We start from the raw sequence: 26,061 nt of genomic DNA, 5'->3' as shown, positions 1-26,061 counted from the left end.
ACCTCCATTTTATAGTTTTTGTCGCCAAGACTTATTACTTTAACTAGAAAGACAAAAGAATCTTTTTGTCACTGTTGTCTTGTTCACTGCTGCCCATGTCCTAGAATGGTCTCTAGTCTATAGTAACCTCTCAATAACTACCTGTTGGAGAAATAACTGCATGAATAAATGTCAAAGGTCATTGCTTCCTTTGGGAATGGAAAGCTTTAGTACCATCAGATTTTTTTCCATATCCTTAGCTTCTTAGGATCACAGGTTGGAGTTTTAGTAGCATATGTTAAAAAACATAGTTCCTGTCTCCTTAAAAAATCCTGTGACTTTCAAGAAACCTATGACTTTGGGCACCCTGTGTGCTAACTTTCCTTCAGCACGGATGGTTCCTGCCTGCTGAAAAGTGCTGACACATTGCACCTCAGCTAACCCACTCAACCTTCTTCTAGAGGCCCAGGGAGATATGAATGTGACCAAGAACTTGGCCTTTGGTATTCAGCCCAAGTCTGGCTAGAGGTCAGAGGGAGAAAAAATAAATCCCTCCATAGCTGTCTGTATATTCAGCGTCTCTAGGCAACTGGGAGGACATTTACCATTCATCCTCCAAGAATGCTGAGTAGCCCTTCATACGTGTGATTCACTTTGGGGTAAATTTCTGTCCTTACTAATGAGCCTGTGATGGGAGTCAAGGGAAAAGGAATCATTAAATCTGGTTTTATTCAAGTTACATAATTAATTCTGGCACTGAAGTTGGCTTCCCAAGTTTTATACATGGCCTGAGTTTGTCCATTGAATTAAAGGTGAGCATGGGGGTTGATGACACAGTGGCTATAGGTTCTTATTTCTTGTCCTTCTTCATGGGGTTAATTTGAAGAATAATTTAGCTAAAGCACCTTGTGCAGGATTGGGAACGTGTTAGTGATCAGTACATGAAATTTCTCCGTCCATTGCCTCTTTTCCCTCATGACCTCCTACATGGGAGGTTTTCCCTCGGAGGCTGTGACAACTGATTACCCAAGCTGGTGTGGGAATTTAGCTCTAGAGATTGACCGGCAGATCAAAACTTGGTCTGTTCTGACCAATAGGGGTACGGCTTTCTACTTCATTATGTGTCTTTGTGGCATTTTGTCTTTCTCTCTCCTGGCTGGTCTACTCAAACACTCTTCTCAGAGACTGCCACTGTGGACTCTGAAGTTTTCACAATACCAGGAGGTTTGTGGGAACTGAATAAACTGCTTCAAGATCGAACATAAAAATAAGTCCTGGCCCCAATCCTAAAAGAAGTCACTGGGAACCCAATCAGTGCTGGGCAACCAGCCCAGGCCCAGGCTAATGAGATATTTACATGCTAGGCCTTTCCCTCCATTTTGGTCTTCATGGGCCTCATTTGTGAGCAAGTCTGGAGCGTGTGTGCTATAGGCAGAGGCCGGTGCTTCCCAGCTTGGTGCCGTGGACTCCTGTAGCAGATCAGGGGCACTACCACACACCAAAAAATCCAGCACATTCAACAAACAGCAAATTCCCAGCCCAAAGCAATTACTTGCTTTTTTCTTTTTCTTTTTTTTTTTGCGATTGTTTTTCATTTACATTCTTCTCTGAGTTTTGCATATTTTGCTCTGAGAGGAGGTATAAACAGGCAAAGGAAATGTAATCACATTTATTTCAATATTTGTGGGAATGCTTGGTCCTAGGAGTTTTAGGAGAGCATTTTCATCTATCAGATTAAGACAAATTTAAAAGAGTCCCCAAAGAGAATTTAGAATTGGAAAAGTCAACCTAGGAGGAAGTTAAAGGTACAGTGATTATTTTGCTTGGAGAGTAGTATTGGCTTTCCAATAAAATGAAGGTGATTACTAAGAAAGGTAGCTGATTGATCATTAGTGCATGGCAAGGACAAGAGAGTGAAGACTCGTGTTTGCTTAAAAGAAGCATTTTTCTCTCAGGTGGAATTTGTTTGACGTTAGTGTGGCAGATTGTGATATTTCTTCTAAAAGTGGGAAAGCAATTTGTGTAATTTGTGCTCGTGTGCAGAGGAGAGAACCAGATGGCTCTCGCAGTAAACTTTCAGGGCTTTACTAGAATAGAGAGAGACAAAAGGGAGGCAAACTTGGTGGCTTGTGAGATGGAGAATCATTGTTTCAAATCAGGGATGAGAACAACCCAAAATTTGGGAATGGCTTTTTAATAATAGCTCTTCTGGTGTATAGTATTAGAATCTAATTTTTATTTAAGCACAGCTTCAGAAGTTTTTTTAAAAAATTGCAAACTTGGAAATAAAGAAAAAAGAGGGGGCCGGGCATGGTGACTCATGCCTGTAATCCCAGCACTTTGGGAGGCCGAGGTGGGTAGATTGCCTGAGGTCAGGAGTTCGAGACCAGCCTGGCCAACATGGTAAAACCCTATCTCTACTAAAAATACAAAAATTAGCTGGGCACCGTGGCAGGCATCTGTAATTCCAGTTACTCGGGAGGCTGAGGCAGGAGAATCGCTTGAACCTGGGAGGCAGAGGTTGCAGTGAGCCGAGATCGAGATCGCACCATTGCACTCCAGCCTTGGCAACAAGAGTGAGACTTTGTCTCGGAAAAAAAAAAAAAAAAGAAGAGGAACAGCATGTCTTATCAATTATGTCACATTGGGAAAATGTTTAAAAGGCCACCAAGGATTACTCATTATTTACTACTGACAAGGCCTAGACTCTGTGAGGTCACATGTTCATTTAGGTTTATGTCTGGTATAAAAGATAACTCTAAAGATTATGGTTTCATTGCCCTGTAGGACATTAACCTCTTTTGACTTAAGTAATCTTATTCATACATTCTCTTTTACAAATTTCACTAATTTTTCTGAGTACCCAGGTCCCCAAATGGCCTTTAAACCAGCTTGATCATGCTTCTGGCTCCCCACCAGTGAATTGAATATGTGTTAACATGTGTTCATTATTTGACTCATGTTTGTAACTATTTTAAAATTGTTCTTTAACTGGTGGAATTTTATCTTTTATTGTTTGCTGAGTAAGATTTTTCATAATAACTTCTCTTCTGCTCTTTGATTAATGCTGAATAGAGTCATGATTTTACTAACATTTATTTTTGTGGCAGCCTCATGTGTAATCCCACCTGCATTCTTCAAAAGCGTTTGTAAATAACCAACAAAACTATTTCCTGGTGTAAATCAGTGCATGGAAATCCGTTCTTTTTCTTAGAGGAAGTTAAAGTGAATGAGGTTTCTTCACAGCAATCTAGGATTTTTATCTACAGAGAAAAATCTGTGTTTATGTAGTTTTGTACTTATTGTCAACCAACAGGTCTTGTAAATATAGGGTTTTTGCCAACTTTTGTGTTAAAAGTTACATGTACTCACATAAATGGTTTGGGAAGAAAGACTGAATTGGTTTGGAAGGAAATCAGTTCTTTAAAAAAGAAAACAAGTGGCCAGGCGCGGTGGTTCACGCCTGTAATCCTAGCACTGTGGGAGGCGGATTGCCTGAGCTCAGTAGTGCGAGACCAGCCTGGGCAACACGATGAAACCCCGTCTCTACTAAAATACTAAAAAAATACATCACTCGGTGTCGTGGTGGGCGCCTGTAGTCCTAGCTACTTGGGAGGCTGAGGCAGGAGAATTGCTTGAATCCAGGAGGTGGAGGTTGCGGTGAGCCAAGATTGCACCACTGCACTCCAGCCTGGGTGATAGAGTGAGACTCTGTCTCCAAAACAAAACAAAACAACCTGAACCATAAACAGTTGAATTCAGTCAGGATTGTTTATTCATTGCATGAATAAATTTGACCCCTTAAATAATGGCCACTTGAATTCAACTGCTTTTCGGTGTAATACAGTTGCATCTTTGATATTTTGGAGATGCAGCATGACCTCAAATGGTTGTAATTGCCTATTAAAAAAAAACAGGCATGAGAAACTGTGCTACTTTAAATGCAACAGATACACATATTTGGACTTTGACAATTCCATTTCAGTCTCTTCCATCCAGAGAGGTAAGATCCCTTTATATAAATAAATACCTGAGACTGGATCCTGGCTCACTCCTGTAATCCCAGCACTTTGGAAAGCTGAGGCAGGAGGATTGCTTGAGTCCAGGAGTTTGAGATCAGCCTGGGCAACGTGGAAGGACCTTGCCTTTACAAAAAAGTACAAAAATTAGCTGGATGTGATGGTGCGCACCTGTAGTCCCAGCTACTTGGGAGACTGAGACGGGAGAATCACCTGAGCCCGGGAAAGTTGAGGCTGCAGTGAGCTGTGATTGCACCATGGTACTCCATCCTCAGTGACAGAGCAAGACCCTCCTCAAAAAAAAAAAAAAAAAAGATCATGACAAATGAGCTTCAAATGTTTTTCTTAGTGTTTCAAATATTTAAAACCAAAACAATGCCAATGATTTTTATAGACATTCCATAGTTCACAGCAATCTAGGATTTTTTTAGAATAACCATTCCATAGTTAAGTAATTAAATTATTGCTTTAGAATAACCATTCCACAGTTAAGTAATTAAATTATTGCTCAGAGCTGCGCATAAATGAACTATCAGGAAACATTTTCAATTTTTTCTCATCGAGGGCAGTGGGTAATGATAGAAAATAACAAGTGACTTTTGTATGTTTCAAAAAACAGTATTCATCACTTTTTGCTCTCCAAATCTATTGTTTCATAAATATGGCATTGCCCTTGTTTAAAAATTGGGGTAAGCATTATACTCCTTACTTTAGGAGTTCCTATAGCAATCTGTTTCCAAGATGGAGTATCAACCAGTATTTGACTAAAGAGGGAATATTTAGTTTTTAAAGTCATGTATTAAAAATTAAAGACCAAGAAGAAAATTCTATACTCCCATGACTGGCAAATTAGAATTGGTCAAAAAATAAAAATGTAGAATTGCAATATAATTTTTAATATTTTACTAATCAATATGGAAGTTATTGTTATCTTTAAGACTGACATTCCTGGTACTTGATAATGTTCACAGGCATCTAAACCAGAATTTAGAATAGTTTAAAACGGACAAACACATAAACTTCTCAGATTTACAAAACTGTTTATAACTCTTGTTAAAAGCTTCCTAGGCCAGGTGCAGTAGCTCACACCTGTAACCCTGGCATTTTAGAAGGCTGAGGTGGGAGGATTGCTTGAGTCCAGGAGCTCAAGAGCAGCTTGGGCAACATAGTGAGACCCCATTTCTAGAAAAAATTTAAAAACTTGCTGAATGTAGTGGTGCATACCTGTAGTCCTGGCCACTCTGGAGGCTGAGGTGGGAGGATTGCTTGGTCTTGGGCAGTTGAGGCTGCAGTGAGCCATGATTGTGACACTGCACTCCAGCCTGGGTGACAGAGTGAGATCCTGTCTCAAAAGAAAAAAAAAAAGAGGCCAGGCACGGCAGCTCACACCTGTAATCCCAACACTTTGGGAGGCCGAGGTGGGCGGATCACCTGAGGTCAGGAGTTTGAGCCCAGCCTGGCCAGCATGGCGAAACCCTGTCTCTACTAAAAATACAAAAAATTAGCCGGGCCTGGGGGCAGGTGCCTGTAATCCCAGCCAGTCGGGAGGCTGAGGCAGGAGAATTGCTTTTACCCAGGAGATGGAGACTGCAGTGAGCTGACATGGCGCCATTGCACTCCAGCCTGGGCAACAAAGAGAGACTCCATCTCAAAAAAAAAAAAAAGCTTCCTAAAGGTAAATATTTTTATTATTTGTTTCCATTTTGACTAGTAAGAAATTAAAAGTAAATACAAATAATGAAAAATCTTTACTCTCAATAAAATATTTTCAAATTTAAAAAAAATTGGGGTTTGAAATTGTTCAAACCAGTTTCTAGCAGCATTTCCACTCCTCAGGCTTTAGTGCTTTCTTTGTTTAGAATATGGACTTCTGGGTATAGACACCTTCACAGCTGCTTACCTGAACATTAAAGTTCATCTGTTCTGCAGGTATTATTGTTATTATTATTATTTCTTGAGACAGAGTCTCGCTCTGTCACCCAGGCTGGAGTGCAGTGGCATGATCTCACTCACTGTAACCTCTGCCTCCCGGGTTCAAGCAATTCTCCTGCCTCAGTCTCTCAAGTAGTTGGGATTACAGGCATGCACCACCACACCTGGCTAATTTTTGTATTTTTAGTAGAGATGGGGTTTCACCATGTTGGTCAGGCTGGCCTTGAACTCCTGACCTCAAGCGATCCCCCCGCCTCGGCCTCCCAAAGTGCTGGGATTACAGGCGTGATCCACCGTGCCCAGTTCTCTGCAGGTATTATTAAATGTTATCACAGAGGCTCAATTATTTCAAATAAGCAGTGTTTACAAAGTCCTTTTCTGAGCACATCTCATCCAGCTTTGATTTATTTTGGGAAAATGGAAAGGATCTGTGAGCTATCAACTCTTAGAACAAGAGAGTTGGTCAGGTGGTCAGGTTTTTGATTTTTGTTTTTTAAAATGACTGTTATAGTGGCAATGTGTATTTCTAGCTGAATATACAGAAAAGATTAAAGATCTACAAGGGCTCAGAGTCAATCTACAAGGCTAGATGCTACTATCAGCCAGAGAAGCACCTGTTTCTCTTCTGCTGAGCAACTTTGAGGAAGGAATTTCTGTTACTTGCCACCCAAAGCAGATAAATATTCTTAAAAACATTCTCCCAGATTATTTTTTTTTAAATTAGCAAAATGGCACTAAATTTGAAAATAAAATGATACAGACAAGTTAAAATTCTTACCACTTTAGACATTTCAGCATTTTGTTCACGTAGCAGCATGACCTGTACAAAATGGCCTGTAACTGGCATCTCAAAAAAATTTTAAAAAGTTACAGGCACCATTTTACTGTAAGTAGTCGAATAAATCTTCGACTTAGAACCGTTTTTACCAAAGGGAAAAATATTTTAAGTTTCTTTTAAAAGTCATTCTTTCAAGTAGTACACAAATTATTTAGAATTGAGTAGTACACAAATTATTTAGATGACTTTCCCACGTTACAACTAGCTGCCTTAATTCCTTCAAGTAAAGATTTAGTATTCACTTAAAATTATTTTGAATGTTCATCAGAAAAGCAAATTTATCATGTTTTGTGTCAAGAACTTGATGAATCTAACATAATCATGGTCATCCTGAAGCAACAGTTCCAGTGACCAAAAATTATTCTTTTCTTTCTTACTTTTTTTTAAAAAAAAATAGAGACAGGGTCTCGCTCTGTTGCCCAGGCTAGAGCGCAGTGACAGGATCATGGCTCACTGCAGCCTTAAACTCCCGGGCTCAAGTGATCTTTCCACCTCAGCTTCCTGAGTAGGTGGGACATAGGCATGTGTGACCACGCTCAGCTAATTAAAATAATTTTGTTTCTTGTGGAAACTGGGCCTCGCTATGGTGCTCAGGCTGGTTTCAAACTCCTGGCCTCAAGCAGTCTTCCAGCCTTGACCTCTCAAAGTGCTGGGATTACAGATGTGAGTCACCACATCAGACCTGTTCTTTTTTATGAAAGAATGTAGGGGTTCCCAAAGGAAATAACACAGTTCAAGGAATTTGGGGAGGGATCTGGACATTTCCGGAGTTTTCAGCCTTCAGGATTTAACAGGTGGAACAGGTACAGTTTGTGTTGCTTAAGGTACTTGGTAGATAGAGAGACTTTCAGTTCAGCTCCAGCCCACATAGAACTGGCCCGTATCTTCACCCTGATTGGCTTTCTTTGCAGATAAGCTCATGGACTCTGAGTTCAAATCCCGATTCTATACTAGCTGTATGATCTTGGGCAAGTTGCTTAAACTCTTTGTGCCTTAGTTAACCCATATGTAAAATAGAGATATCAGTAGAACCTATAATAGTCTTGCCTTGGTATTCACAGGAAAATTGATTCCAAGACTGCCTGTGGATACCAAAATCCATGCATACTTAAGATCTGCAGTGGGCTCTGCGGAACTGCAGGTAAGAAAAGCTGGCTGTCCCTCCATATTTGCATCCCACAAATACTGTTCGTTGCAGATACATAACCTGATATGGAGGGCCAAGCATATTTATTGACAAGAATTTGCACATAAATGTGCCTGCAGGATTCAAACCCGTGTTGTTCAAGGGTTAACTGTACTATGTAAATTGTAGTAATTGACATAACATATATAAAAAAATTAGAATAAGTAGATGATACAGGGCAAGCATTCAATAAATGTTTGCTGTTATTATTTTTAGAATTTCACCTATGTTGTCCTATGACTGTCTTTTTAACTTTGTTTCCATGTGCCTATGTATGTGCTTTTAAACTTATTTATTTCGTGCATGTGATAATTACATATCTAGTCTTCTTTTTTTTTTTTTTTTTTCTGAGAAGAAGTCTCAGTCTGTCGCCCAGGCTAGAGTGCAGTGGCATGATCTCTGATCACTGAAACCTCCACCTCCCAGGTTCAAACGATTCTCGAGCCTCAGCCTCCTGAGTAGCTGGGACTACAGGCATGCACCACCATAACCAGCTAATTTTTGTATTTTTAGTAGAGACAGGGTTTCACTATGTTGGCCAGGCTGATCTTGAACTCCTGACCTCAAGGTGATTCACCTGCCTCGACCTCCCAAAGTGCTAGGATTACAGAAGTGAGCCACTGTGCCCGGCCATCATATATCTAGTTTTTTTTTTTTTTTTTTTTTTTTTTGAGATGGAGTCTTGCTCTGTCGCCAGGCTGGAGTACAGTGGCGCGATCTCGGCTCACTGCAACCTCTGCCTCCCAAGTTCAAGCGATTCTCCTGCCTCAGCCTCCTGAGTAGCTGGGACTACAGGTGAGCGCCACCACACCCAGATGATTTTTTTATTTTTAGTAGAGGCAGGGTTTCACCATGTTGGCCAGGATGGTCTGGATCTCTTGACCTCGTGATCTGCCCACCTCCCAAAGTGCCTGGATTACAGGCGTGAGCTACCACGCCCGGCCCACATATCTCGTCTTAACAGTACATTCAAAAACATTTTTGATAAAGTCAGGAAGAATTGGAAGGTCTTCCTAATACTCTGAAATCTTATCAGATAAGAACAATCTTCAGATTCACCAATTACCAGATAAGCAAAGTTAGGGAAAATTCTTGTTGAGAGAGCAAAAGACTGCTGCTTCCTGGGTAGGGTTTTCCTCACAACCCATGAGGAGGATTACTTAATAAAACACTAAAAAGAGAAAAATACTCCATTCTGAGGTGACATGGTTTCCTTTCTTGTATGAGATGGATCTAAGGCATTCCAGTTTTTCTGTATACCCAGAGTCACAGCTCCGGCTTTCTCTTGAGTCTCCCCTTCTGGAAGTCTTTTCTTTACTTCCACTTCATCCTTTAGGTCTCAGCTTGGAGGACACTATTTCCTGAGAAGATTGTCCCCTTTGCCCTTCCTTGAGCTCTCAGAATAACCTGTTCCACCTCCTCCACCCACATTAGAGCATTTAGCATTGGCATTGGAAGCACCACTCTGCCAGTGTCTCCCGTTGAACTGTAGCACCCAGAGAATGGAGAATGATCTATTATTTTGCTTATGGTTGTAACCTTGGCACCTAGCACAGTGCTTAGCACATAGTAGGTACTCAATAAAATATTGTTGTATTATGTCAGGCCTCCCAAGACCTTTAAACTTTGGTGCTGGTGGCTCCTGTTAGCTGTGAATGTGGACATGGGAAGGGTTGGGTGAGTCTGAGACTTTGCTGGACATAGTTTCATATGCAGGGCTTAGAGGAAGGATGAATCAGGCCTCTAGAGCTCCCAAGGTAATAGGAATGTCCTTCGGTTTCTACTTACCTGCTCTCTTCCTTCCTACTTTACTCTTCAGATCTAGTCTTCAATTCCTGCAAAATGAATCAGCTCTGATAAATCTGTCTCAGGGGCTGAACAAGACTTACAGTAGACATTGGGATGGGAGAGAAGCAGTCACTTTCCCATACACTTGTGCCGTCTCAGAATACTACTGTGGTTGTTCTTCAGTTGAAAGGTCAAGCCCTGTGCAGAGTCCTCATCTGAAGATGAGCCTGTGGCTTGTTTCCTTTTCCATTTTCTGACCATAACCTTCTCTGAGACTTCCTCCAAAGTTCATGAGTAATTTTGCTACTGTGAGTAACATGGGGTTAACTTCCTTTTGGAGGAGATAAACCTTACCTGAGTCATTCAAAGGCTTCTTGTTATTCAGATTCCTTTGTGTCAGGTTAACCCTGGCTGGACCTGTGCTTTCCTTGTATCATCTCATCTGCCTGCGAATCTCACTTGTTCATTTCCCTCTGCTGAAGGAGGATATTAACTGGACAAACAGTGTGTACACTACATGCAAAATGATGTTGCTGTTTTGTTAGAGTAAGAGTCTTTTACCTTCTTGCAATTTGAATAAGAAGAAAAGGTCTGCTGAGAAGGTTTGTGCTGGGTAATGACTATGTGCCTCTATCTCTTTTAGTTCTTGCTTTTAAAAAGGAAGTGACTCATACTGCAGATAAACTGGACTTGAAAGAATGTCTGGCTTATGCAAAGCTCTTATTTACATACTAGTCTCTTTCATTCACAAGCAAATAGGGACTCTAGGACTTTGGTTCTGGATTTCCTCCCGTTTTATTTTTGTTCTTTTATAAGCAGTGGCCTAAAATGATCCCTGGGGGGATTTTCTCTGCTCTTAGCAGGTCCCCCATTCAGACTTTTTTCTTTGCTGAAAGTAGGAATTTCATAAATATAAGACCAGGGACCAGAGAGAGGGTATAAAAATTTCCTCTCCTTCATTTCTAACTCCTCAAAATCTCAGACATCCCACCACTGGTATCTCGTGTCTTCTTGTCTGTCTAGATGGAGCTATATTTACATCCTGTGATATCCTTCACTGAGTTCAACAAAGCAGCTTAGTGGAGAGGTTAGGAGTGCGTGCTTTAGTGTCAGCTACACCTGGCTTGGTGCATACTCTTGGGCAAGTCATTTAATCTTAGTCTATTTCCTCACTTATAGATGGGAATCATAATACCTGGATCCTTGTGCTGCTGTGATAGTGATGTGAGAATTTATGTAAAACATAAGCTTGTCCAATATTTGAGATTGTCATTAATAAGAATTTCATTTGTAACCTGATTTAATGTCTAATCCTTTTTTGATTTTAAGTTTCTTCTTTACGTCTTTTCTGAATCACTTCTTCAATTTAAACCACTTAATCTCTCACTGTTTTCTGGGTTGATGAAGAAATAGTGGTGGTTTATGTTTTCGGTTATAGGAGCTTACTAGATTCTCAAAAATTCAGGTTTGTTCTAGAGACTCCTGGGCAGGCAGACGAATGCAGGGTGAGGAGTTTATTCTATCTAACTACACAGTTAAAGGGTTTCCTAGAGGCCAGGATTCCTTGCCCTGCCCATCAGCTTCTGAACCAGAGATGACCTCAGGCTGGTGTGATCCAGAACAATCCCACTTAGACCTGGCTCCGTCTTCCCAGCAAAACAGCATCCGGCCAGGGCACTAGGCAAACAATCTTCTCTTGTTTTCACCTCCTTAAAATAACTCTTCTGCACTCAAAGACAATTATTAATCTAGTCACAGCTTGTACAGTAGTTTGGGTACAAACCAATACTAAAGTGAACTCCTGGCCAGGCGTGGTGGCTCATGCCTGTAATCCCAGCACTTTGGGAAGCTGATGCAGGTGAATCATGAGGTCAGGAGTTCAAGACCAGCCTGGCCAAGATGGTGAAACCACGTCTCTACTAAAAATAACAAAAAAATTAGCCGGGTGTGGTGGTGCATGCCTGTAATCCCAGTTACTCGGGAGGCTGAGGCAGAGAATTGCTTGAACCTGGGAGGCGGAGGTTGCAGTGAGCGGAGATCGTGCCACTACATTCCAGCCTAGGTGACAGAGTGAGTCTCTGTCTCAAAAAAAAAAAAAAAAAAGTGAACTCCTTTGAGTTTGTCTCATACATTCTACTTTTTATTCCTTTAATATTTCTTTTGCTTTCTGAATCTGCTTTGGTGCATATTCATTCACTTGTTCTTTTCAACTCTTCCTCTTGCTCCCAAACTTGTCAACTAACTGATGGTGAATGGAAATTTGAAATTAAAGAATTACTTAGTCCTTCCACATATACCATGCATTCTCCAAATATTTTATAAACATCTTCGTGGCTGGGTGCAGTGGCTCACATCTATTATCCTGGCACCTTGGGAGGACAAGACTGGCGCATTGCTTGAGCCCAGAGGCTGCAGATATCTCTACAAAAATTAAAATTAAAATAAATTAGCTGGGTGTGGTAAAGTGCACCTGTAGTCCTTGCTACTCAGGAGGCTAGCAGTAAGCTATGAATGTGCCATGGTACTCCATCTAGCTTGGGTGACAGAGTGAGACCCTGCCTCAAATAAAAACATAAATAAATTTAAATAAAAATATCTTCTGTATGCCAAGTACTGTACTAGATGCTGGGCATATATTTAGAGAGAGACAGAGAGGGAGACAGAGACAGAGAGACAGACAGACAGACACAATGCTTGTCTTTATGGAATTTATAACCTATCATCATCATTATGGGACATTTTAGGGTTCTGTTAGCACCCATCCAGCAGCCATCTCACAATTTCATAACCTTCTTAATTTTGTTTGACTTTCACCTCCTTTCCACTTCAGCCATCCTTTCACATAGGCACTTCATAGGCATTTACAATTACACTTGACCTTGTCATCAGTCAGAACTGACATCTTAAACTCTAAAGACTGGCTTGCTACCCACAGCCTCCCATCCTCCCAGCTTTCTCACCCCCATTTTCCAGCCATGTAGGATGGCCAGTTTCTTTTTTCTTTGAGTCTATCAGTCACTTCCAGTCTAAACAGGATGCTGGCTTACTGCTTGAATTTGTCCCTGGTTAATACCATCATATCCTTTGCATCTTGTTCTGTGGTCGTATCCTTTAAGATCTGTACCCTGTACCGATGCAGCTTTTTCACTTTCACATCAAGGCTTCTGAATGCTGCTAGGAAAAAAAGTCACTTGACTTTGTCACAGCAAATTTATTGTTTTCATCTTTAGCCAGACTTACAATGCTTCACCGTAATCTTTCTGTATGCTTTCAGTTGTATCTTTCTTTCATTTCTCATGATTTCATTGCTTTTACTTCTGGCTTTTAAAAATATACATTTTTGGTTTAAAAATTTTTATTATGGAAAAATTCAAACATATATAAAAGAGAATAGTCTCATAAAGTGATAGATATATATCTATCACTTAGCTTATGGCCAATCTTGTTTAATTTAGGGCCTTTATCCTACCCCCAGATTGCTTTAAAACAAATCCTTGACACCATATTATTTTATCTGTAAATATTGTGCATAGTCTAAAAGATGAGGGCACTTAAAAAATTAACCACAACAGCATTATCTAAACAAAAAAGTTAACCGTAATTTCCTAGCACCAGCAGACCTGCAGGCAGTTTTCTTATTTCCCTGATTGCCTTTTGATTTTTTAAAGTCTGTTTGAATCATGATCCAAATGAAGCACACGTTATTGTGATGGGTTGACATGTCTGTTAAGTCTCTTTTAAAGTAAAGTTTCCCCCTCCTTTTCTCTTTTTTCTTGCTGTGTGTGTGTGTGTGTGTGTGTGTGTGTGTACACACAGGGTCTCATGTCTGCTTTTTGAAACCATTACTGCATTACTATGACCAACTCTCATTCCTGACAGCTGATCAGGATTTATGGGAAGAGTCCCTTAATTCCCTGCCCTTCTGTCTGTAACCTGATTAACATCTGCATACATCATTCCCTCCTCTGCTAGTCTCCAACGAAAGTAGTCTCTTACTCCCATCTAAGGCTAATTCTTCCATCAGTGCCCTGGTTCCCTCCTTACTTAGGGAGTGCACTTCATTTTTTAATCCTCCCTTTTTGGCATCTTTATCTCTCCCTGACTTTTTCCTGTCAGCATATAAACAAGTTCAAGGCTCTCTCAACTGTATAAACAAGCTAACCAACCAAGTAACAGTCCCCCAGCACTGACATACACCTACACCCACAGATTTTCAGGCCTGTGTCTCATTCTAGTTTTGGTTCCATCTCTTATCTTCCTTTCAAAGCCAAGCTTCTATAAAATTCTCTAAATTCATTTTTTTCTACTTTCTTAACTTCCATGTATTCCCTAATCCACTGCCTGGCTTTGCTTTCTATCACTCCTCAGAAATAGTGCTTTGGTTTCCAAGCTCCCTAAAAACCTTCTCTGGGCTAAATGCAGTGGGCATCCTTTGAGTCTTTATCTCATTTGAAATCTGTGCCGTATTTTGCGGTGTTGGCCATGCACTGGTTCTTGAAACATTCTCTAGCTTTGGTCTGTCTTGGTTTTTCTCCTACCTCTCTGATGGCAACTTCACAATTCCTTTGAAGGTTTTTCTTCCTCTCTCTGCCTTAAGTATTTTGTGAGTTCTATACCATTTCCCTGCGTGATCTCATTTATTCCTATGAATGGCTCTGAAATCTTTCTACTGAGAACTGGACCTCTGTAACCCACTGCCTATTGGGCAAATACTTTAATGTTCCTTGGACAACTCAGACTCAACATAGCTAAAGATGGATCCATGCTCTTCCCACTTAATTTATTCTCCTTCCTGCATTGTCTATCTCTGTGAATGATAGCCCTGTCTACCTAGTTGCCCAAGCCAGAAATTTGGTAATTATCTTTGATGCCTTCCTGTCTCTCCTTGCTATCTTTACTCCCATGTCTAATAAACCACCAAGTGATATTAATCTTAACGTTACTCTCTTTTCATGTTCTCCTCCCCAAAGCTCCTCATATTTTACATAGATTGCTTCAATGGCCATGACAAGGCATTCTCCCTCCTATCTAGGACCCTTCGATCTTCTTCCCACACTACTCCCGGAGCAATCAGGTTACCATGCTGCAAGAAACCCTCCAATAGCTTTCCATTCCTCCAGTGAAACAGAGGTGTGGGAGCGAATATATAAGGCTCTGTTGACTTGGTGAAGTCTTACCTCTTCATCTTCTTCAGCCATTCCCCATCTCCTTTCCTGTAACCCAACTCTTTGCATTTCCAAAAAGGGTCTGTTTTCTTGCCGCTAAGTCTGTGCCCATGCTGCCCGCTCCAATTAGAATGTTCTTCCTTTCCTTTGTTTAACTCAACCTTCTAGCTAAGGTCAAAGGGGGGTCACCTCTACTAGAAATTCTTCTCTAATCCCTGGTCCAAGTTAGGCACTCTTCTTATCTATCTGCCTTGAAACATCTCTCATGATAGGCCATGCTCACTGCTTTACTCTGTCCTTTACCTGTTGATGTATCTGTGGTCCTGGCCAGTGTTCAGACCCAGCTCCCCAGATCATGGAATGTCCCAGCTGGAAAGGACTTCCTCCTCATTTTGCAGATGATGATTTGTTTGTGTCTTATGCCTTTAAGGAAGGAATCTAAACTTCCTGTTTTAGCAATTGAAAAACTGTTTACTAAGGGCCTGCCTTGGGCAAGGTGACATGTTAGGCATCTTCAGAGTATATAGAAACCCTTCTCTTAAGTCGCTCAACGAAGCAGAAGAGATAAAATATCTGCTTTAATAAGCAAAATACAACCAGTAAAGAGGTAAACAAGAGAGGTAGAGACAAAATGCTGTGACACCTCAGAGGAGGGTATGATAAAGGACCCTGGGGTCCACAAAGGGGTCAAGGAAAGTCCTATGGAGGACTGATGTAGGAGCTGAGCCTCGAACATGGGTGGCGGGGAATAAATTGTAGAGGGGGCATTTGGGGCAGAGAGGCTAGTAAGAGGAAAGGCAGAGGCTAATTGAATTTTAAGCAATGGGCATAATTTGCTATATATCTGTCTGAGAGTTAGCAGTCCCTTTCATGAATTTTTTTTTATTACAAAAATTGTGTAGCACCAAATTGGGATCTTTTATTGCTTGAAAAATATTTAGATAGCCTAGATATATTATCCTGTGTCATCATGTTACTTTGGCTGTCTCCTTTTTCCCAGCATTCAGAGGATCAAAAGTTTGTAACATTTATTTATTTATTCAGTAAACAGTTACTGATCTTCACTAAGGGCTGGGTGTAATGGCATTCACAAAGATAAATAAGACAAAATCACTGTTTCCAAGAAGTCACAGTGTTGTGAGTGTGGTAAGAGATAGAAAGGTTACAGGATGGTTAAAAAACAAAGTAGGCCAGGTGTGTTGGCTCATGTCTATAATCCCAGAGCTTTGGGGGGCAGAGGCGAGTGGATTGCTTGAGCCCAGGAGATCGAGACCAGCCTGGGCAATATAGTGGGACCCCATCTCTACAAAAAATAAAAGAATTAGCTGGGTACAGTGGTGCATGCCTGTAGTCCCAACTACTGGGAAGGCTGAGGCAGAAGCATCAATTGAGCTCAGGAGTTACAGTCAGCAGTGAGCTATCATCACACCACTGCACCCCAGCCTGGGCAACGGAGACTGTCTCTAAAGCAACAACAATAACAAGATAATAAATACTGTCTGTGACACAGGTATGAGGAGGTTGCTATAGAAGCTGAGCCAAGGGAGCCCCTACCTCTGGCCTGGGGGCAAGAGGAACCATTAAGGAAAATGTGAAACCTCTGAAATAGGCAGGGATAAAAAGTGTCCCAGAGATAGTTACACTATGTGAGAAGTAAATGGGAAGTGAAAAAATGGAACCAAGGTGGGTAGCTTTTTGTACTTTCGTAGGTTTGCAACTAAGCTTCAGCAATATTTCTACCTTGATCTATGTTATTTTTATTTTATTTTAATGTTTTTTATTTGAGACACAGTCTTACTCTATTGCGCAGGCTGGAGTGTGGTGGCACGATCTCGGCTCACTGCAACTCCTTCCTCCCAGGTTCAAGCGATACTCCTGCCTCAGCACCCAGGTAGCTGGGATTACAGGCATGCACCACCATGCCTGGATAATTTTTGTATTTTTAGTAGAGATGGGGTTTCACTATGTTGGCCAGACTGGGGTCGAACTTCTGACCTCAGGTGATCCACCTGCCTTGGCCTCCCAAAGTGCTGGGATTACAGGCATGAGCCACCACTCCCAGCCAATCTATGTTATTTTTAAAATAAGAAGAGAAATACATCAAGGAAGAGGAGAAAGACCTGGTTCCATAGATCTGACTCTGCAGTTTGTGTGCTGTGTAATAGAGAAAAGTTAGTGTCAGTTTGGACATGGGCCAAATGACCTTTTGAGTCTCTTGTAGCACAAATGACCTGGAATCCTGTTTTCTTTCTGATTATGAAGCTGGGCATAGGTATTCTGATGGACACAGCCAAGATATTTAAGCCAACATTTGCTGAGAAACAGTGAAACTCATTTTCAGACATTTTTCCCCATGATTGAGAAGTACTAGGTTTTTGTCCAGCAGCAGTAGCTGTTCATTACTGTTTTCCTTAGAGAGGGAGGCTTTTTTTTTTTTTTTTTTTTTAACATTCTGACACCTTTTTTTTCCCCTCAGTATCAGTACTGCTCACTAACCACATCATATGGTGATAAGAACTGAAATTACTCATTGACATTATCGTGGGGCTATTTTGAAAACATTATCTCATTTCATTTCCTAGAATATCTTCAAATCTCCACAATACCAGTTCCTTAAAGGAGAATGTTTTTGTTCCAACTGAAACCAAAACATTTTAGTGAATTTTGTCTTCAGTATTGCTTCCTTCCTATTCTAATACTGTGGCCCAAAGTATAACTTTTGGCAAACTCTTTGCCATAGTGGAATCTGACTTAGTTTGCTGAATTTGAAGTTAGCTGTTTTCAGTAATTTCTTTTTTTTTTTTTTTTTTTGAGATGGAGTCTTACTCAGCTCCCCAGGCTGGAGTGCAGTGGTGTGATCTCGGCTCACTGCAACTACTATCTCCTGGGTTCAAGTGATTCTCCTGTCTCAGCCTCCTGACTAGCTGGGATTACAGGCACCCACCATCATGCTTGGCTAATTTTTGTATTTTAGTAGAGATGGGGTTTCTCCATGTTGGTCAAGCTGGTCTTGCACTCCTGACCTCAGGTGATCTGCCCCCCTCGGCCTCCCAAAGTGCTGGGATTACAGGCTTGAGCCACCGCACTCGGCCTGTTTTCAGTAATTTATCTTTACTCTTTATGTAGATTATCTGCATTGCAGACTACTTATTGTAACTTTCGAATCCTGGACTGAATTTCTTTCATCATTATCTGTGGATTTGTCATCTCTTTCCTCACCCCCACCCTCTATTCAGGCACCATGTAACCAGGCAGTTAGACAAAGCATTGTTTCATAGCTGAATCCACCACATATTTTTTTTATATATATTCCCAAAGGTATACAAATAGTTTTCATATTGTTTGAGAGTTTGACTTGTTTCCACTAACATAGAAAAATAGTTGTTTAATAATTAGACACTCCTTTTGTTTGATCTTGACTCCTTTTTCATGAGACCAGATGAAGTGAGTATTCATTAATGTTCCTATGAAATAATTATTTTAAAAACTTTTAACCAGTTCCAGTTTTTTTTTTTTTTTTACTTTTCTGATGTATTGATCATTCATGCATTCACTGACCATTTACACCATTTTTATATTGCTCTCTAAACTGCTATATTCAAAGCTAATTGTAGGCAACATCCTTAAATACAGTTAAAGCAATAATAGTTCAGGGCGATGAGTGTTAGCAGCATTTTAGGATATTCAGAGAAAGAGGTACAGTAAGACATCTTAGAGCTTCTGGGAGGCCCAGGGGCTTGTTGGCTAATGTTTCAACCATCAGAACTTGTTTCAGCAACAGTCTTGGCCCTACTACATGAGTCATAAACACCAGGATAGGCGATGCCTTCAGCCAGATGCAATGGAAAAGGGTTTGTTAACATGGAAAATATGGGATGGCTATACGACATACGTCAGTAGGACTCCCAGAACTGAGTCTTTTAAACCCGTTAATTACTTTTTGAGTGAATTAATGTATATGAGCAAACACATTTAGGATGTTGCTAGCATTATTAGCCAATGAGCAGAATTCCTTGCCAGACAGATTAAGACTGAGACCAGCTAGTTAATGAATTTACTGAAAGGCTCATTTATAAGGCTGCTTCACAGAGAATTTAGCAATAAACAATTCTGCCAACTCTTGATCTTTCAGCTATAGCCTTTCTTCCTGTATTTCTTTGGAATAACACATAATTAACATACAGTGATCAAGTTTTTGCTTGTCATTTAATATAGCACATTTTTTCTTTTTTTAGTATCTTTGCATATCAAGCAATGCTTTTAAAACTTATGCAAGGGTTGTATTTTGCACTCTATTTCTTTATAATTTTTCATATCATCCTGCTGGGTAGAGATAGTGTGGGAAGAAATGCAGAGATTTTTATTGACTACTGCCTTGTTTTTAGATGGTGTTTAATATGTTGGGTCTGCTAATTTAGGAGGAAACAGTATTCTTTGGATTTTTCTTTTGCATAGGTTATTTCAGTTGCCAATCTTTTCTGGGTCTGAAGGGTCCAAAATGGCTGATAAAAATAGGTAAATAATAATGAATGTGATGGTAGGAAAATAGGAACTGATGGTGCTGTGAAAGTGTTAATCTCCCATCATCAGTCAATATTCCTGGTTTTAGTGTCACAGGAATTTGACAGCCTCCCGAACTTTAGCCACCTCTCAGAAAATCCTGCTTCTCTTTTGAACAATGACTCCAGGGCTGGAAGATGGGTGAGGCATCCACTTAGTGTGTCAACAGTGTGGAAAGGACCGTGATGGAAAGCCGACTAGAAGCTCACAGTGCTAGTTAAAGAAAAGAAGACTTTGAAAAGAAGTGAGAGTAAGTGTGAACAGTTGACTCAAAGTAGGAAATTAGTGGAGGATGAACTAAATTAAAGTTCGGGATAAGCAAAGAACAAAGGTATATTCTATGGCCAGGAGCCAGGCTGGTTGTGTAGTGAGTGAGGCCGTTTTACGTATTGAGTGTGCATTCACAGAGTGTAGGGGTGTGTGTGTGTGTGTGTGTGATCAAGTCAGCTGCTTTCTCTTTAGCTCCAGTTAGTTGTCAACATGTGGGCCTAATGTTGCTGGGTCATCCCACTTTTCAAAAGAAATGGGGAACCTGATATTTTAAGGAAATATGTAGTTTTTTTTTTTTTTTTTTGAGACGGAGTCTTGCTCTGTCGCCCAGGCTGGAGTGCTGTGGTGTGATCTCGGCTCACTGCAACCCCTGCCTCCAGGGTTCAAGTGATTCTCCTGCCTCAGCCTCCCGAGTAGTTGGGCTTACAGGCGAGTGCCACCACACCAGGCTAATTTTTGTATTTTTAGTAGAGACGGGATTTCGGCATCTTGGCCAGGCTGGTCTTGAACTCCTCAGGATCCATCTGCCTTGGCCTCCCAAAGTGCTGGGGTTACAGGCATGAGCCACTGCACCTGGCCAATATGTCAGATTTTAAAATGTAGTGCTGCATTAAAAAATCTGTGTGAGCCCAGATGACTATCTGTGAGCTGATAGGACACTTTGGTCATCAGTGGGTCACCTCTATTCAAAGCTGATTTCAGGATTACATGTTACATGCTGAGAATTGTGCTACTGATTAACTGGGCAACCTCAAAATCACCATCTGAATAATGTGCTCTGAGAAGACTTAGCACATAGGGTTGTTTTGAGAATTAAGTAAGATGATTGATAAAAAAGCTTCTGCTACAATGCAAGGCAGATAACAAGATGATAAGTGTTAGCCGAATTTGAATTAGCAACCTCACATAGTACTGAGGGCTGGGTTGGTCTTTTTCATGTCTACATTCAAGACAAGCTTAGGAGGAATAAGGGGTGATTTCTGTTATGTGTTTTTACAATGGCTTCCTCCACAAGTCTCTCTTCACCTTTGTCTGCCAAGATACATATTTCAGATAAACCTTTGCAGCTACAGATAGGTCTCTGTTAAATATAAATGCCCCCTGCCTCATGGGTGAGTGGGCATGGAGGTGTAAGGTGGTAGAGATCACATGAATTGCATAGATGTAGCTATAGTACCTTTGCGGCCTTCTGTCTCCGCATCCCACAATCTACTCCTTGAGAGACCGCTTATCCCTAGAGCTTACTTTCAACCATCAACCAGACACTTAAGACACTTGAGACAATTAGTTATCTGAGTATAACTAGACATAAACCTAGCCACCTCCATGAATCAGGGATGTCAAGGGAAAAAAAGATTTGACCGTTCTGTGTTTGGGAAGCATCTAACTTTCCTTTACAGAAAGGTACGGGGAAAAACCTGTCTTTGTCTTCCTCAATTTACATTTCTTGCTGGTTTTCCCCCAATGTTCCCTTCTACTGTATCCCCGCTATGACACATATTAGGGAGCTGTTCCTTAGTGTTCAGAAGGTGTCACAAGGCTCTTAGGGCCAGGTGAAGGAGCAGCTTCATCTTGCTAGGCAGCTCCAGGTGTTAGGCTGTCCAGTATCATACACTGAGTAGAATTTAAAGGCTTATGAGGTTCAGTGTGGAATGATGTCCCAAACTATTAAGTGATGTCTTCCACAGACCCGTAAGTAGAGAGTAGAAAACACATGCTAATTCTGTGCCTAGTAAATATAAATAGTCACTTAAATTTGATTTAAAAACAAGGAAAGAAAAGTAAGTTTGCCCATATTTATCCTAAGGTTTGTTTTGATGTGTTAAAACTAAAGGACAGGCCGGGTGCGGTGGATAATGAGCGCCTGTAATCCCAGCACTCTGGGAGGCTGAGGTGGGTGGATCACCTGAGGTCAGGAGTTCAAGACCAGCCTGGCCAACATGGCAAAATCCTATCTTTACTAAAAATACAAAAATTAGCTGGGCGTAGTGGCGCACACCTGTAATCCCAACTACTCGAGAGGCTGAGGCAGGAGAATACTCCAACCCGGGAGGCAGAGGTTGTAATGAGCCAAGATTGCGCCACTGCACTCCAGCCTGGGCAACAGAGTGAGATTCCATCTCAAAACAAACAAACAAACAAACAAACAAAACACCTAAAGGACGGAGCCTATATTTTTAGTGGGCTTTATTATATATTTGCATATCATTTTGGCAAGTATAAGGAATCTTTATTTTTGAAATCACTAATACGGAGATTACTCCTTGTCCTCTATAGATATGATTTCTTCCTGCCTTCACCTTTTCCTTGCTTTCCTCTCATTATCCTTTCCTAATGTCTGTGTATTTAAGAGATGTCACTTCTAGCTCAATAAGCCACATTCTAGATAAAGAGTAGGTTCTGTGTCTGAAGATGATTCAAATAGTAAAAGATCTGGAAATTTTGAGCTCCAATTTTCTCATGGTCTTTCTGGTAACACTTGCCCAGAAAGCCAGTCTTGCTCTGCCTAGACCACATATAGTTTTCCTAGGTAAATATGAAGTTCTCTCATCATGGAGACCTCAGGTGGTGACTTGAAATGCCCCCAGGGAGCCAGGGAGCAGGTAGAGTGTAAAGCGGGGGTAGTTATGGGAAGGCAGCAGCCCAGTGGGAGAATAAATGGCACCTGGCCCTCGGCTGGGCATTGTGGTGAGCTGAAGGGTGTGCTCATCTCCGGCTGATTGCTGCAGTAAACCTGGGTCCAGGGTTGCAAGAGCAGACATTTAGATCTTTTTGTGGATGTTAAAATATAATGTGGGGCAGATATAACATGTCTATAGACTGAATTTAGCCTTAAAGAGGCTCCAATTTCTGATATATAGCTAAATTAGGAAGTGATCAATGACATTAAGAGCAGGTGGTCTGAAATCTTTACTTATAGAATAGGAGGACCTGAGATAAATATGTGTATAGGGAGAGACGGGAATGGGTAGGCAGTGCAGAGAGGTGATGTCTTAGGGATAAGTCAGTACAGTGTCTTGAGCCCACCTGCACTACATGAAAGCCCCCTGGAAGAAAACATATGCAGGGACAGCAGCAGCAGCAAGATTAATGCTATACATGGGATGTACAAATGCAGGACAAACATAGCAAGGAAAAGAGACAAGAAAAGAAGGGCATGAGTAAAAAGGAAAGAGTTTACACGTTTTGCAATCAGCATAGCAGAGACCTTTCAGGAAAATATTAAATAATGTAGAGGGAGTCACTAATTGTCCTTTAACATACATTAGAAAATGACTGACAGTGAACCAGGAAACAAATGATGGGATTGAGAAACTGATTACCTAAAATTGACTAGAGAGCATTTATTTGATACTAAGAAGGGATAAATGACCAGAGTCAGAATTTCAGGTACAGCATGCCTCTAATTTGTTGTTTAGGATGGTTTCTTAGTCTGTATATGTTGCTATTAAGGAATACCTGAGGCTGGGTAATTTAGTAAAAAAAAGGGCTTTATTAGCTGGGCGTGGTGGTGCATGCCTGTAGTCTCAGCTACTTGGGAAGCTGAGGTGGGAGGATCACTTCAGCCCAGGAGATTGAGGCTGCAGTGAGCTGTGATCATGTCACTGCACTCTAGCCTGGGTGACAGGGTAAGGCCTTGTCTAAAAAAAAAGTATATATATATATAAAGAAGAGGTTTATTTGGCTCACAGTTCTTCAGACTGAACAAGAAGGATGACACCAGCATCTGTTTCTGGTGAGGGCTTCAGGCTGCTTCCATTTGTGGTGGAAGGAGAAGGGGAGCTGGCATGTGCAGAGATTACAGGGAAAGAGAGAAAGCAAGAGATAGGGAAGGTGTCAGGCTCTTTTTAACCAGCACTTGGAGAAACTCTTGAGGGGAAATAATAAAGAGAAAAGTCACTCATTAATGTGAGGAAGGCACTAAGAGATTCATGAGGTATCGGCTTCCATGACCCAAACAACCTCCCATTAGGTCCCGCCTCCAACATTAGGAATCAAATTTCAACATGAGATTTGGAGGATCACATATCCAAACTATAGCAGATGGTATACTGAAATATTTATTGACTATTAGTAATTCTGTAGAAGATTCCTTAGTATTAAAAGCCCCAGGTTGGTGTACCACCTGGATTGGTTATACCTCAAATACCCAGACAATGGGGTTATAAGGGTGGAAGGAACCCTAGAGATCATATAGTACAGCACTTCCTTTTTAAAACAAGGATCTTTGACCAGAGGGATGACAACTTAATCAATGTCACAAAGCTTGTAGTCTATTTGGGTCTAGAACATAGTTTCCCACCTTAGATCCAGTCCCGATTTCTGAGCTCAAATCCTAACAAGAGTTACTATCTCTAGTATCCCTACCTATCCACCTAATGGAGAAAAAAATCAGGCAGAGCATGAAGAGAACTGGAATTACAAACTAGCACTTGAATGAAGATTGCACATATTTATTGTGCCCTTGTTTTCACCTTTCTTAACTTAGTGATGCCTTCAAATAGGATTCCTTGCTGGAATTATCTCTGATAAATAAAACAAGGTTTTTGCATGTAAGTGGAATCTATCAAAGAGTTCTTCTTACTCTTCATACAAATTCATACTAATTTTTTTGTCTCATTGAATGGGAGCCTGGTATGGTTTGGCTCTATGTCCTTACCCAAATCTCATATCGAATTGTAATTTTCACATGTTGGGGAAGGGGCCTGGTGGGAGGTGATTGAATTGTGGGGGCAAACTTCTCCCTTGCTGTTCTTGTGATAGTGAGTGAGTTCTCATGAGATCTGGTTGTTTGAAAGCATGTGATACTTCCCCCTTCGCTCTCTGTCTCCCGTGCCACCAGGTGAAGAAGGTCCTTGCTTCCCCTTTGCCTTCCACCATGATTGTAAGTTTCCTGAGGCTTCCCAGTCATGCTTCCTGTTAAGTCTGCAGAACTGTGAGTTAATTAAACCTCTTTTCTTCATAAATTACCTAGTTTCAGATAGTTTTTTATAGCAGTGTGAAAATGGACTAATACAGAGCCAATCTCCTGCTGTGTTTTAGGATCTCAGTCATGTATATTCATCATATCAAAACATAATTATTGATTATGGGGTTTTAAAAATTGTGGTTTTAACTTAATGTATAGGCTTAGCTTATTTTTATTTTAATTTTGTTTTTTTGAGACAGAGTCTCACTCTGTCACCCAGGCTGGAGTGCAGTTGTGCCATCTTGGCTTACTGCAACCTCTGCCACCTGGATTCAAGCGATTCTCCTGCCTCAGCCTACCAGGTAGCTGGGATTACAGGCACCTGCCAACATGCCTGGCTAATTTTTGTATTTTTAGTAGAGACGGGGTTTCACCATGTTGGCCAGGCTGGTCTCAAACTCTTGACCTCAGGTGCTCCACCTGCCTCAGCCTCCCAAAATTCTGGGATTACAGATGTAAACCACTGTGCCTGGCAGATAAGCCATTTATTAACCCCACACCCCTAGCACGAGCTGTCACCCTGGGCTTGTCAGAGGTCCAGGGGTTAGAAAGGGAATGACAGAATACACAAGCCCCTACCACCCCATGCCCCAGACACACCCTCTCTGCTGGCAGTGCAGATAATGTGTCCTGATACCCTGGAGGAGAACCACCACCCCAGGGAGAACCCTTTCTGCTCCAACCTCCTGGGCAGGTCCCAGGTTGGGGCAGCAGCCGAATGCAGGGGTTTGTCAGTCTTGGTCACACATGTGGACAGAGGATATGGTTGGGGCGCCCTGGGGTGTGGGGAGGGTCAGCCTGGGGTTGGGGGTCATGAATACTGTGTTCCAGGACAGTTCCAGGCAACTGCCACTTAACTTCTGTGCCTTACCAGGGAAGTGATTCTAAAGGAAAGAGGGTGGTAGGTACTCCAGAGGTGTATCTGAATCTGACTCTTGGTGGATTAGGTGGTGGAAGTCTCATAGTTTGAAAACGCATGCTTTGGAGAATTTACAGCATCCTGTTGTGGATGTGTGTTGCCTCCTAGCTCTGAAAGTCCCTATAGTATTTGTTCCCATCTTGGGGTACTGGCTAAATTAGGATTATCAAGGGTCTAAGAGGGGTCTTAGAAAATGGTCCTCAACCTCCTGGTTAAAGAAAGATATTACAGAGGCTCTCTAAGTTAGAATGATACTCTGTGTGTGTGTGTGTGTGTGTGTGTGCGTGTGTATTACCACACCAAACTGGGTTCATTTACCTATGCACAATGGAAAGCCCAACACTGAAGCACTGGGTTTTTGCAGTGAGAAAAGTTTATTGTAAGTTGACTGTCAAGGAAACAGAAGGAAATGCTCAAAAATGTCTTCCTGAGCTGG

This window comes from Symphalangus syndactylus, chromosome 13, assembly GCF_028878055.3.
Source record: "Symphalangus syndactylus isolate Jambi chromosome 13, NHGRI_mSymSyn1-v2.1_pri, whole genome shotgun sequence".
NCBI classification, from domain to species: Eukaryota; Metazoa; Chordata; class Mammalia; order Primates; family Hylobatidae; genus Symphalangus; species Symphalangus syndactylus.
This window is presented reverse-complemented; position numbering follows the sequence as displayed.